We start from the raw sequence: 13,941 nt of genomic DNA, 5'->3' as shown, positions 1-13,941 counted from the left end.
TCCAATAAAAGACATAATTTACCCCAGTACACAACAGTAATAGAAGTCTGAGGTCTACCACACTCTCAGCAGTAACTAGTTGAAAAAGCCTGGTCCAGAATGCCACGAGCCTTCATCTCATGGTGTCCTGCATGTCTACATCTGCAGATGACGTACGACTAGAGTGCAAAAGTGTTCAGGCCCATTCATATGGGAGAGCACATGAAAGTCATGATAATTTTTGCTGAAGAGCATTAAATGTTAGAATATTTCATTCTATCACGTAAACTATGATCTCACATAAAGCCATTTTTTAGCCAGCATGTTTTGCATAAAAATGTCAGTTTAATTAAATTTACACACTATAAAACATAATGTGAAAACACAATTATAAATACAGATGAAAAACCAGCTGTCTAACCATTAATGGCCAATTTTGAATTTTTCCTTACTCCTTTGTTACTTGTTTATGTGTTCTTTAGTCTTTTGAAAGCATCAAGAGTTAGAAAGCCCAAAAACATTAAGAAAAATTAAGGCTTTTTTGTAAGCCAAAAATAAGTTAAAAATACAAAGTTTTTAAAAGTGGTAAAATTCAAATAAATTCTGTAGTATAGTTAATAGGATTGTACCAATGTTGAGCTCCTACTTTTGATCACTGTACAGTGGCTACATACGATGTTAACAGGAGAAGCTGGTATGGGGTATACAGAGCTTATTGGACTATTTTTGCAACTTTTCTGTAAGGCAAAACTTAATTCAAGAGTAAAAGTTTTAAAAATGATGGGAAAAAACTTCAAATTGATAATAATACTTTATATTAACTTGTCTTGCAAATTGGGAAAATGCAGTTGTTCTGTTTTAGTTAAGAATGTTTATTCCATTCTGGCCAGTTAGCTCAGTTGCTTAGAGCGTAGTGTTATAACACAAGGTCAAGGATTCAGATCCCGTACAAGCCAGCCACTAAAAAAAAGAAAAGAAATGATCCCTTCAGTGATTTTAATCCACACCCTTGGTAAGAACCACTAGGGAAGGTGCTTTCTAAAGTCTCTTTCCAACCCCCTTGTCTTCTCCACTTGCGAAATCCTACTCAACCTTAAAATTCTAAGTCAAAAATCACCTCCCCCATGAAGGCCTCCTGCTAGGAAGAAACCAACCAGAATTCTGGAGATTACATTCTGAGATGAGTTGAGTTTACAAGAGTAGCTGACAACCTCAAGAGTGGACTGCACTGGGCCCCATAGTGCATGATCCAAGTGCCCTCTTCACGTCCAGTGCACTCATGTTGGCTACTGAGGATTCAGAGCTGAGTTTCTCCCTGGGAATTACTCTTGGCTTAAGGAAATAAAGCACCTACACACAAATCTCTGCTTCAAAGTCCATTTTCTGGGGAACCCACCTTAAGATAACTACCAATACCTTGCAATTAATAAATCCACTTCAAGAAACTTATCCTTCATTATGCTATGCAAAGTTACATATGTACAGGATAATTTATTGCAGCTTGCTTGCAATAGCAAAACATTAATTCCATTGCTTTTTTTTTTTTTTTTTTTTTTTTCAGCTGGCCAGTGCAGGGATCTGATTCATAGCTTTTTTGAAACTTTTAAATGTTAAACTACATGAGCACATTGTTTATTCAAAACCAAATAGGTTAAAGAGATGTAAAATAAAATAAACATTAAGGACCAAAAAGAAACCTTTGGGCTTGGAGAACCGCAGCCACAGATGGTCATCAGGAAAGCAGTTTCAGCAGAGGTACAGAAACAGAAGTTTTCAGGGGCACAATGAGTGGAGGACAGCAGAGGAAGTAACAGTGCACACAGGCCACTCTTCCCAGATGTCTTCCCAGCAGGCAGGGAAGCCTTCTTCTCCTTACTCCTGACGCCACCTGCACCAGGGCACGTTGGAGCCAGACACAGCCACTTGGGGGGGCTGGCCAGCAGCCTTTGAGGTAGGCTGGCACTCCAAACTCTGTCCTTACACGAACAAACTAGGCCAATCCAAGTTCTCTCCATTCAGCCTTTGAACTGGGGAACACGGAAAGGATTTGTGAAGCACCAAAGGTGAAATGGAAGAGATGCACAGAGAGAGACTGTGGGCAGAGGGTCCACATCAGGGCAGGAGTGGTGCACAAGCACCAGCAAGCCAGAGCAAGCCGTGAGATGAGGGAAAGCCACACGGAGCAGAACGGAAGGAGCAAGCCTTAGGGGGTAAAAGCATCAGACACAAAGTAGCTGTCACACTAATGGGGAGTACATGAGGCTGGGGCAAAATCCGTGGACTTCTGTTGTTTGTTGTTGCCAGACCTCCTTAGAAAAGGGAGTCTCAAAGTGTGGGATCTAAACCAACAACATCAGCACCACCTGAGAGCTTGTTAGAAATACACATTCTTAGTTCTCTACCCAGTCCGACTGACTCTAAAATTCTGGAGGGGAGGCCCAGAAATCTGGGCTTTTATAAGCCCTCCAGGTGATACTTGTGCTCCTTACATTTGAGAGCCACTGCTTTAGATCCAGCCTCCCCGAGGCCCAGCTGTAGTAGGACTCCCATAGGTGGATCTTTGGCTGTGTGTCTTTACAACAAACCCCCTGGCCAAAACTAGAATAAGCTCTCTGGCATAAGATCTTGTTTCCTGCACCAAAAGAGCCTAACACTGCCTTCCCCACCAGTCAAGCTAACTCCTATTCTTACTTCGAGCCTAACCTCAAGGACCACCTCCTCCAAGAAGCCTTCCCTGCAGCTCTCTCCCAGTCTAAGTAAGATGTCACTCCTCACTGCTCCTGTCGTGACAGCTCCTGGGTTGAATTAACCCTTGTTTCTGTTCAGGGAATTCCAGGGGTTAGCTGATGTTGATTGGGCAGAAGCAACAGAAGATGGCCAGCTGGCATGCCCAGAAGACTGGGCCTATACATAAAAGGTCCCTTCTCTCAGGGATCCTGCCTAACAGGGAGGCAGACAGGTAACAGATCGTTATAACACAAGTGATAAGTTTTACAAGAATGGTAGAACAATGAGATAATAAAGGAAGAGGAAAAGGGAGAAAATAAGAAAGTACTTAATATATGCACATTACATATATAAGTGAGTGGATAAATAAGGGGCGAAAAGCATAGTCCCTTGCCTGTCTGTGTTTTCTAAAATGAACAAATTTTACTTTGGTAAAGTGGGAAGAGATATAACATACCATTTAAGATTAGTGGGAAGACAAAAGTTCTTTCTCACAGAGGTAAAATAGGCTCTTTCATGTCTTGGTCCCAGCCTTGTTGGAGCTTCCCTCAGGTGGGTCCAGGTGGACAAGGCAGAGAGAAGCCAGGTCAGAACTTTCAGTGTGGCTGGTTCAGCCTGAACATGTGCCACCCCATATGAGAGGAAGGAAGCTTTTTGGCAGCTATGATAAACTTAAGCATGTCCACACTTCACATCACTGAGTTGGGAAAACCACGAAAGTGGGCACTCAGCTGTAACATTCTAACAAGCACTTTCCAGAAATGCAATGACTTTAAGCCAGCCCAGCTAAAGGCAGATTAGTGGAGTAATGTTTTGCTCTGAGCAATGCAGAAGAAAATAGTAAGGCCTAGCATTTGTGTAACACTATAAGAGAAACCCTTTTATAGGCATCATTTTATTCGACTCTTAACTCAGAATATCTTCTCCCCGCCTCGCCCCAACCAAAACACAGAGTATATCCAAAATATTGTGTGCCTATGCATATGCTCATTTTGCTGGAAAGAAGGACCCAAGCTTGCATCAGATTCTCCAGGGGCTTTTGTTGACTCCAGAAGGGTTAGACCACTGGGCTGATGGATGCAGCTGGTTTTCAGCGAGCTGGCTCTGTGTCCTCATCTGTTAAAAACAGGATTGCGCTGCATGATCTCTGTAACCTCTTCCAGCTCCTGCTGCCCCTCCCTTTGTCACACTGTCCAGGCACTTGGGAGCCAGAACTTATTTCCAGGGTCTGGAGGTGGCCTGACCTTCACTATCTATCATGGCCTCCCACAGGACCTGCAGAGGAGCAATGAGGATGTCTGCCTGCCTGGTGACAGGATCTGCAGCCAACAAATCCCTCCTCCAGGCAAGGGGATTATGAGACCTGTCTGCCTACGATTTATTCTCCTTGGTCACTTTGACTGCAGCCAAGTGCCAAGGGAAATTTGAATCTGAATGCTGCTGCCTCTGAAATAAGCTTAGAAAAATATTCAGGCTCTATTCAATAAAGAGCAAGCCTGGCTGAATCTGAAGAACCACGTTTGGGGTGGGATAAAGATGCACAGGCAGACACTGTCCAATTCAGTCAAGTCTCAGAAAACCAAAGGGAGATTAATTTCTTACTAGAGGGAGAGCTTTAGCTGCAGGAGAGGCAGTAGCTCAGAACAGAAAGGTCAAATGAAGGCAGGGGGGATGGGGAAAGTCAGAAAAACATTGAGCTCATCTGAAGGATGCATTCAGGAAGTCACAGGTGTAAGCAAGAAAAGGGCTGCTTCAATGACACATGTGCAAGCACATTTGTCGCAACCAGGTTTGCAGGAGCAACAAATTGGAGACAAGCTGCATGTACATCACTAAGAGACAACCTAAATGCACCGTGAAGTACTATATGGCCATTAAAAGGAATGTGGTACAAAGAAATGGTTACATTTGGTAATGATGAATATGCTAATTTCATGATTTGATCATCACACATTGTATACATGTACTGAAATTGAAATTCAACTCTGCGCCCCACAAATATGCATAATCAATATATTTACATAAAAACATAAATACAAGGGAATATGGCAGATCAATATGGACTGATATAAAAAAACTCCAATTTTTCTTGTTAAGCAAAGAAAAAAGCAAGGTATAGAAAAGCATGTGAAGAGTGTAGAGTTTGTTACTCTTTACATTTTTAAAGGTAAAATGTAAATATATAATATCTCTGAAAAAAATCCCAAGAAACAGATTTGGGATGGGAGAAAGACTCACTGTTCACTATATACCTTCCTAGATCTTTTGAATTGGTTACCATGTGCCCATATTCCAGTTTAAAAATATAAGTAATAATGTTAAAAAGGGGAGGGGGAAAAAAGCAGCATCTCCCCCACCCCCCAAAGTCAGCTCTGCCATGGAACCATCTTCCCTTCCCAGATGCGATGGTTAATTTTATGCGTCAACTTGGCTGGGCCTTGGTACCCAAGATAGTTGGTCAAACATTATTCTAGATGTTTCTGTGAAGGTATTTCTTTTTTAACATTTAAATCAGTAGACTTTGAGTAAAGCAGATTGCCCTCCACAGTGTGGGTGGGCCTCATCGAATCAGTTGAAGGCCTTCATAGAAAAAGATGGACCTCATTGGAAAAGTGAGACTTCCTCCAGCAGACTGCCTCTGGACCTGAACTGTGACTCTTCCCTGGGTCTCCAGCCCACCAGCCTACTCTGCAGATTTTGGACCTGCCAGCCTCCGCAATCGCAAGAGCCAATGCCTAAAAACAAATCTTTCTCTATATGTATATACACTCTGCTGGTTTCTGTTTCTCTGGAGAACCCTAACACACCAGTGCTGAAGGGAATCCCTTAGGCCAGGCTTGTGCAAAGGCAGAGGGAGGGGACCTTTGCTGCCTGCTAGGGAAAGGGCAGGGTCTGAGAATTACTCCTGTGGGGAATGGACACTGACCTCACTCTGTGGGGCAAAGCCAGGAGTAGGGCAAGTCTGGCCAGTCCTCTCTCAGCATGTGGAGCAAGCCCACCCATGGTTCTCCCATGGACACTTTGAATACTTTCTGAACATTAATGGGTAGATTTTTTTTGCTTCCTCCTGGCCCTTTCTCCTAATCTTTTTCTTTTTCCTCTCCTACTCTCCAAGTCTTTTGTCTTCCATGTCTTCTTTGTGAACAAGGTTACACCAACAGGGCAAAAATAAAAATGTTGCTATGTTGCTGTTTCCTCCCTGAGTATGATCCTATTTGCCTCAGTTCAATTACCAGTCCTGGCTTCCAGGGCCAGCAATTCTGCTGAACAGAAAAGACAGTCAATCAGCCAGTTACTTTGTCTCAAAGACCCAAATAATAAGTTTGACTGTTTTCCCCAGCTTTCATTGTTTGACCGAATAAAACCAGGCGATTCAAGTCAAGATGATTGAAAATGACATGTATAGATACCCTCTTTTTTTCTCCCTTCCCAACTCATGACACACTGAATTATTCATTCGAACTGTGTTATTCATTCTTCATTCCATCATGAAAGAGGGCATAAAATGATCTCAAACTGAAGGTCCTTGTATTGGGTGGTCCCTTTAAAATAAGTCTCCATCCATGTATCCCAGCTTCAATTAAGTAGTCAGTCCACAAAGATGTACCGACTCCAGTTATGATGAATACAGCATGCTAGGCATTGAAAGGACTCAAAAGAGCAGAAAAAGAGCCTATGGGCAGAAAGAGTGGATAAAGCACAATACATAAATAGATCATAAATTAGCAAAGAAGTACACCTGTATTGATATTCGATTCTGTACCCCACAAACATATAATCAATTATCTTTCAATAAAAAACTGTCAAAAAAAAGTAGAAAAGAAATATGTACAGCATAACAATATATGTTGTAAAAATTAAAATTATATATAATTACAAAGGTATTGAATTAAAAAATGAGTTAATACTCAAAATAAATAAGCAAAGCAGAATAAGGCTAAAGAAGTGACAACTCAGAGAGCTGTTTCTGTGGGCTGGAGTATCTCAGAAGGCTCTGTCCTGGGCACTGAAGATAAATAGGAGTCAAAAAAGAATCCTGCTTCAACTCCTGTCATATCATTCAGTCCCTCCAGCTACTGAGCAGGGTAGGTCATTCAGACAGATCTTCCCTCTGTCCAGGTAGGTTTGGTTTGAGCCAACAAATATTTCCTGCCACACATCAGGAATGGAAGCTCAAAGAGGCCAGGTGCCTTGAGCAATGTTACCCAGCATGCCAATGCCAGAATCGGGGCTGCAGCCAAGTTTCCAGCTCCCCAGTTGGTACTCTGTTCCTTAAATGAAAGAAATGGATGAGGCTCTCCAGGTAAGGGCATCAACAGGCAGAGAGGTCCAGAGGCCCAGAGGGAAAGAGTGGACAAAGCAGGATAGCTGGCACAGTGGGAGAAAAGCTGAGAACGTGAGGGCCTGTTCCCAGTCCCCACAGAACATGCACATACACAGGCACACACGCGCATACACACAGTTTTCCTCAAATTACGGTTCTGCCTGAGAGAGTATAAACAACAAGCAAATCATTAAGCATGCATCAGCTAAACCAGGATTCTGAAGAATGGCTTTAACCTGTAAGTCTTTGCCCCCCATGGGAATCTAGCTCCAAATCCATTCAGCAAGATTAATATGCTAGCAAAGCGTCCACCTGGATCTGTCTGACTTTATGTCAGAAACTCCTAGAGGAAGTAATAGTAATTCTATCTAGCTAAGTAAATAAATAAATCAACAAATAAATAAATAGAGCTTTGTCATCTATGCAAAATTACACACATTGTCCCAGAACTAATGACATTTGGCCCAATTTCAGCCACACACAAAAGAATTATCAGCGAGACAAGAAATTTGTCCTAGGGACAGTAAATAGTGGAGTGAGGCGTTCACTCCAGCTCATTGGTCTGGGACCTCCAAAGGACTAGACTCCACCATCGGGTGACCAGCTCAGATACACTATTACCAGGAGCTGTTGCAACCCCCACTGATGTGAGCAGGAAAAAATTGAGTGTGGCCTGCCAAGAGATACTGGACGGTGGCCTCCGCTTTCCCTCCCCGGGTGGGTCAGTCTCCTTATCTGTACAGTCAGGATAATAAAACTCCAAGAAAAGTTTCTTTGGGGCCTTCAGAGGGCACTTCCACGTGGGAACCACCGCTGGCATCACTCTGACCTTTACTCCTCCAGCAGACTCTCAATGGGGTAAGGGAGAACATTCTGGAGGCCTCTCTGGAGGGTATTCAGACCTGGATAGATTCCCAAACAGGGTGAAGTTCAGCTTCCTCCAGGATATTTTCTCTAACTGAGTTCTGCAATGTTCACCCTTAATATCCTCTAAGAAATACAGAGTCTCTACTTCTGAAAAGATCTCGAATCCTCCCCAGAAAATACCCCATCCAGTGGCAGAATCCCCTCCAGTGTCCTGCGTAGGTTTCACCCCACCATGGATGCTGCTGGAACCCATGTAATGAAGGAACTGTCCACTTCAGAAGGCAGCTAGTTCATTCTATTTAGGTCACTATAAATGTAAAAAGTCCCTTATATAAGGTTACTTACATCTATTCCTGATCATTCCCACCTATTGGACTTGGTTCTGCACCCTCATCCATGTGGTGATCCAAGTTCCAGAAGACTGTCAATGTCAATCCCACTTCTGCGTTTTCTCTGCTCCAGGCCAAACACTCCCAATTTACCTTACTGTGACATTTGGGTATGAGCATCAAACATGACAGGCTTTGTTTGCAATCACTTCTCTGCAACTCTCTGCTGGTGTGCCCTTGGGCAAATGACTTTGTCTTGCTGATCTTCATTCTCCTCACCTGGACTCACATAATGAACATGGCAATGCCCATTTCAGAGAGGCCATGGCAGCCAGATTCTGAGATGGCCCCTGTGACACCCACCTGCTTGTGCTAGTTCCCTGTATAAGCTCCTCCCATGGAGTATGGGCGTCTGAAGAAAAAACACTATTTTTCTTTCTACTCTCACGCACCGCTCACCACTCACTTCTGACACCAGATGAGTGGGGCATTTCCCCACACACCAAGTAGTTCCCCAACAAACACCAACAGAGTGTCCTATAATTCAATTTAATTCTCACGCTATCTACCCAGAGTTAGAATCAAATCCCACAGGTTAAGGACTCAGTCCCACGTGACTGCTTCCCACTTCAGACGCCAACCGCAAGTAATAGGTTGTGACCCATACTTCTGACCAATCAGTTATAAATCGGGGGCCCCATGATCCCCTCCCAGGTTTGAGTATTTGCTAGGACAGCTCCCAAAACTCAGGAAAATACTTATGTTTACCCATTCATTATAAAGGACATTATAAAGGATACAGATGCACAGCTGGATGGAGAGACACACAGGGCAAGGTATGCAGGAAGGGACATGGAGCTGCCACGCTCTCCCTGGGCACTCTGCTGTCCAGGTACCTCCATGTGTTCAGCAATCCAAAAGTTCTCTGAACCCAGAACTTTTGGGTTTTATGGAGGCTTCATTGTGTGGGCATGACTGATGACATCATTGACCATTGGTGATCAACTAACCTTCAGCCCTTCTCCCCTTCCTGGAAGTCAGGGGACAGGACTGAAAGTTCCAACCTCTAATCACACAGTTGGTTCCCCTGGGCACCCCAGTAAGTAAGGACAGGGCTCTGAAGGAAGGAGCACAAGTTTGTTATCAATGGGCAGAGGCAGTCTGGAGCATGAAGCGATACCTGGAAAGGTTAGATCTGGGAAAGGCCCTGTCATGGAGAGTTTCAGAGAAGGATGGCATCTAAGCAGATGGTAGAGGGCAGAGGACTAAATAAAAGGGCACCGACATACCCCAGAGCCCTATTTGGGGAAGCAGCACCAGGAGGTTAATAGCCCAAGCTCCAGCACCTGAAGGGCTCGGTAAACAGGGACTGTCATCATCACACCCAGAAATACGACACCCTCCTCTGTACTCACCTAGTTGAGACACACCTGTATCACTGCGTGTATCCCATTGAATTTCACTTAAGTAGGTCTGAGCTTAAGAGTTGTGGGCTCCTTAGAGGCAGGAACCATATCTTTTCTATCTTTGAATCTTCCTCATCCAGCACAATACTCTCACATGTGTAGGTGCTAATTAAATTTTAGAGAACTGAAGTAAGTGGTGAAGAAATCTCAGTAACTAGTCTTTGGGGAACTTTGATGGCAAAAGATGGAAGGAAAAGGACACTAAAAGAGAGCTGAAGAAAAAGAAGGAGCTGAGGGCAAGTCCCAGTGGATGTTGAGCTCAGAGTGGGGGTGTGGGGGAACTCTGAAGTGGGGAGGCCAGGTGCAAGCCTCTTAGAGAGCTCATGAAGTAGGGGACAAAGGCCTCCTCCAAAAGTGAGAGAGGGTAGAGGGTCTGGGGACTTGGGGAGAGGTAAGATGCTCTGGACTAGCCACAGTGAAAATGTCTTTCACATTTTCCAGGATAGGACCACTATGGTCAGTTCACTTGTATTTGTCAGACCTATGTTCCAATTCTTTATTCAAAAAAAAAATGTGTGTGTGTGTGTGTGTGTGTGTGTGTGTGTGTGTGTGTGTGTATGGCTACTATAGAAATCACCCCTGAGAGTCAAGGAAAATGAAACTACATTCAGCAATCAGGAAGCAGCAATAGAGAATCAAAAAAATTAAACCTTTCCATATTTACTCTTCATTATATTTTCATAAAGAAACTTGAGAAGGATGCCCAAGAAGTAACAGAAGTGGTCGTTACCCCTGGGTGGAGGAGTGGGCAGATGAGGGCAGGTAGCAAGAGGGGTAGGAGAGAGACTTTTTAATTGGATGCCTTTTTACATTGTTTCGATTTTTAAACCAGGTGAATGTATGGCCAATTTTTTTTTTTTTTTAATTATACTTTTAAAAAGAAAAAACTGTTTGGAAAACTTGTCCAGAGAATTTTGGTGAGCAAAAAGCGGAGAAGTCACCTTTGGAAACAGAAGGAAGGGAACGAAAGTGCACCTTTATCGAGTTGTCTTACAAAGGCCTCAGCACCTGGGGAGGCCACAAGGCGAGAAAGGTTAGACCAGATAGTTTTCACTAGAGCAGTTGAATAAGTGGGGGGATCGCTGGCACAGAAAGCAACAGAGGGATGTTTCTCCATCTGCATAATGAAAGAGTTGGGCTAGAAGGCCTCCTCAGAGGCTTCCAGCTCTAATGCTTGAAGTTTGTGTGTGGGGGGGGGGTTGGCATGAAGGGCATGATATTTATTTTTTAAAATTGTACCACACCGATCATGATGACCAGCATATGATGATAATCGAGGTTCTTTGAATGACAGTTTTACTTTGCTACCGTTTTCTCCTCCCATTCACAATCTCACCACTGAAAAGCTCAAAAATTAGCCCGGTTTTGAGGAAATACAGAGTTCATTAGATCAAAGTCATACTTATGTGCCAAGGTAAATAGAACTTGCACTACACACACCCTTTGCCCACAAAACGACACAGGGCAAAGCTTCATGGGACGCTGAACTGATGCCATCTAGTGGCCCATGGTGTCACTCAGTTACCCTGCAACAGAAACGTGTCCTTCAAAGGAAATTTTTGTGAATAGTGTTAAAGTTTCTTTCTGGGCTAGTCCTTAGCAAAGTCCAAAGCAAATTTTCTCATAATACCAGGGTCCCCTTTCTGGAATCCTCCCCCGTGAGAGGCAGGTGAGATGGAAAGAGAGCAAACGGAGCCACGCCCACCTGGCTCTACGCTGAATGCATCCTCAGCCACACAGAGGACCTGGGACAGGTTACCGAACTTCCCTGAATCTCGAGTCCATCTTCTATAAAACGCAGGTAGGACAATGCTCCTTACAAAGCTGCCGCGGGGATATATGTGAGGAAGCACACACATCGTGCTACATCACGAAGGTTCTCGCTGAATGTTTCTTCCATTCTTTTTCCTTCCCCTTTGTCACGGATCCTTCCTTTCTTCGCTCTGGGCTTCGGAATAATTGCTTTCCAGTTACCCAAAATACTCATTGACACTAAGAAGTGAGGGACTGAACATAGTCCTCTCCCCAAGAACACAAGGGATTCATGTCAGGAGGCCTGGGAGTTCAGTCCTGCTCCTGCTCGGGCACTGACTACGTTAGATAACCTTTCTTGCAAGAAGAAAATTGGGTTGTAAAGATTATTTGGTAAAATGAATGTGAAAGTACCTCGCATAAAATAAGCATCCAATAAACATTAGTATTCATGCCAGAAATAGTTGTATTTTATATGATGGGAGATGAAAGGACCAACTCCAACATAGAATTTCAGGCAGTCATGAAGGCAGATATCCAGGTACAAATTGCATATTACTTCATTGCCAACTCTACATTGGCATGTTGATCCCAGTTCTACAGTCCTCTTCAAGTTTTAGAAGAGCATTTGTAACTGAGTATGTGGAGCAAATCAACCCTCTAATAAACGTTGAAAAGAAATGGAACTACTATGTTGGAGAGGAAGATGGGCTCAGCCCCATGGGCAATGCTCATGGGGCTGAGCCATCGTTCATTGCTGGGACATGGTGGTCACCCTTGCTTCTGTCTATCTTTCAGGACCCCAATGAATGAAGGGACTCCTGGGAGAGGCATAGACAAAGTTAAGAGAACAAAGACTGGTTACTTCCCCTTGGACAGAGGGGAAAAGGATGAAATGGGGCTACCAGAGCCCAATGAGACCTGGGATCAGGGAGGTGGGACTGCCCATCGGGATCCGGGTTCATGGAGAAATATGTCTAGGGCTGGTGGTTCTCCACAGCCATTTCACGACAGCCTGGACTTCAGGGATTTTTGTTTATGGAATTCTCCCTTGCGTGTATCATTAATTCAACAAATATTTATTGAACTCATATTACGAACAAGGAATTATTCTAGGCACTGGGGAAAAAAGACAGACAAGGAGTATGTTCTTATAAAGCTTACATTTTTGAGCGAAAAGGTAGAAATTTAATAAGAAAAACTAATAAACAAGACCATTTCATTCAGTGAGATAAGCTGTGAGGACAATAAAACAAGATAATGTGTCTGGGGAGGAGCTTCTGTAGACTGGGTGTCAGGGAGGGCGCTGAGGCCTCAGTGCCTGGAAGTAGCCAACAGGTGAAGACCTGGTTGCAAGTGGTGACAGGCAAGGACAAAGGCATGAAGGCAGGAGTGAGTTTGTTGTCTTCCTGCAGCAGCAAGGAGCCAACGCTGCTGAGCAAAGTCAGTGAGAGGAAAATAGTAGGACATGAAGCTAGAGAGGTAGGCTGGGGCTAGATCAGCCTTGCACGCCACAGGAAGGAGCTCGGACCTCATTCTGAATGAAATGGGAAGCCTTTCAAGGGTGTTAACCTGGGAGGTACAGTGGAGGGCAGGGGAGAGTGTTATACAACATAGTTTATATTTTTAAAAGATTACATTTATCCTGCAGTTCTAGGAGCTGAATTTCAGGAAAATCAAATAGCTCTAATTGATGAGAGAAAACTGTTTTGACAAAGAGTGCCAAACTATTCCAGTATAGCAAAGAATAAAGAGACATGGCAACTAAATGCAATGTCTGATTCTGGATTTTGTTCTTAGTTCAAAAAAAAATCCATAAAAGGTATTACTGGGATAATTGGTGAACGCTGAATATGGCCTATGGATTAGATAAGAGCACATATTATACCAAATGTTACATTTCTTGACTTCGATAACTATGATTATGAAAGGGAATGACCCTGTTCTTTGGATATACACACTAAACTGTTTAGACATAAGGAAGATAATGTCTGCAACTTAACACTCAAATGATGTAAATATACACACATAATATGACATATGTCTACACACATATATATAGGGCTGGCTGGTTAGCTCACTTGGTTAGAGCATGGTGCAAATAACACCAAGGTCAAGGGTTTGGATCCCCATACCAGCCAACTATCAAAAAAACAAAAAGATTCCAATATATACATATATATGTGTATACATACATATGCATATATATACACATATAGAGAATGAGAAATATGGCAAAATATTAACCATTGGTGAATCTAAGTTAAGGGTATACAGAAATTTATTGTATTATCCTTACAACTTTTCCATAAGTTTGAAATTATTTCAAAGTAGAATGTGTTTTACAATTTAATTTTTTAATTTAAGAAAAAAATTTGCTAAGAAGAGCAGAAAAAAATGATAGAAATTTTAAAATTAGGGCTGGCCAGTTAGCTCAGGTGGTTAGAGTGTGGTGCTGACAACACCAAGGTCCAGGGTTTGATCCCCACACTGGCCA

General features: G+C 43.2%; 1 non-coding gene across 1 annotated transcript; it reads left to right on the top strand.

Annotated features, from left to right (window-relative positions):
- Positions 1–13,867: 13,867 nt before the first annotated feature.
- TRNAV-GAC (transfer RNA valine (anticodon GAC)) lies at positions 13,868–13,941 on the top strand. The gene has a single exon. It is a non-coding gene; the product is annotated as a tRNA-Val (tRNA).

The sequence above is a fragment of the Cynocephalus volans genome, chromosome 13 (assembly GCF_027409185.1).
Source record: "Cynocephalus volans isolate mCynVol1 chromosome 13, mCynVol1.pri, whole genome shotgun sequence".
In the NCBI taxonomy this organism is placed as follows: Eukaryota; Metazoa; Chordata; class Mammalia; order Dermoptera; family Cynocephalidae; genus Cynocephalus; species Cynocephalus volans.
Note: the sequence above shows the minus strand (reverse complement) of the source record. Positions and strands in the feature narration are given on the sequence as shown.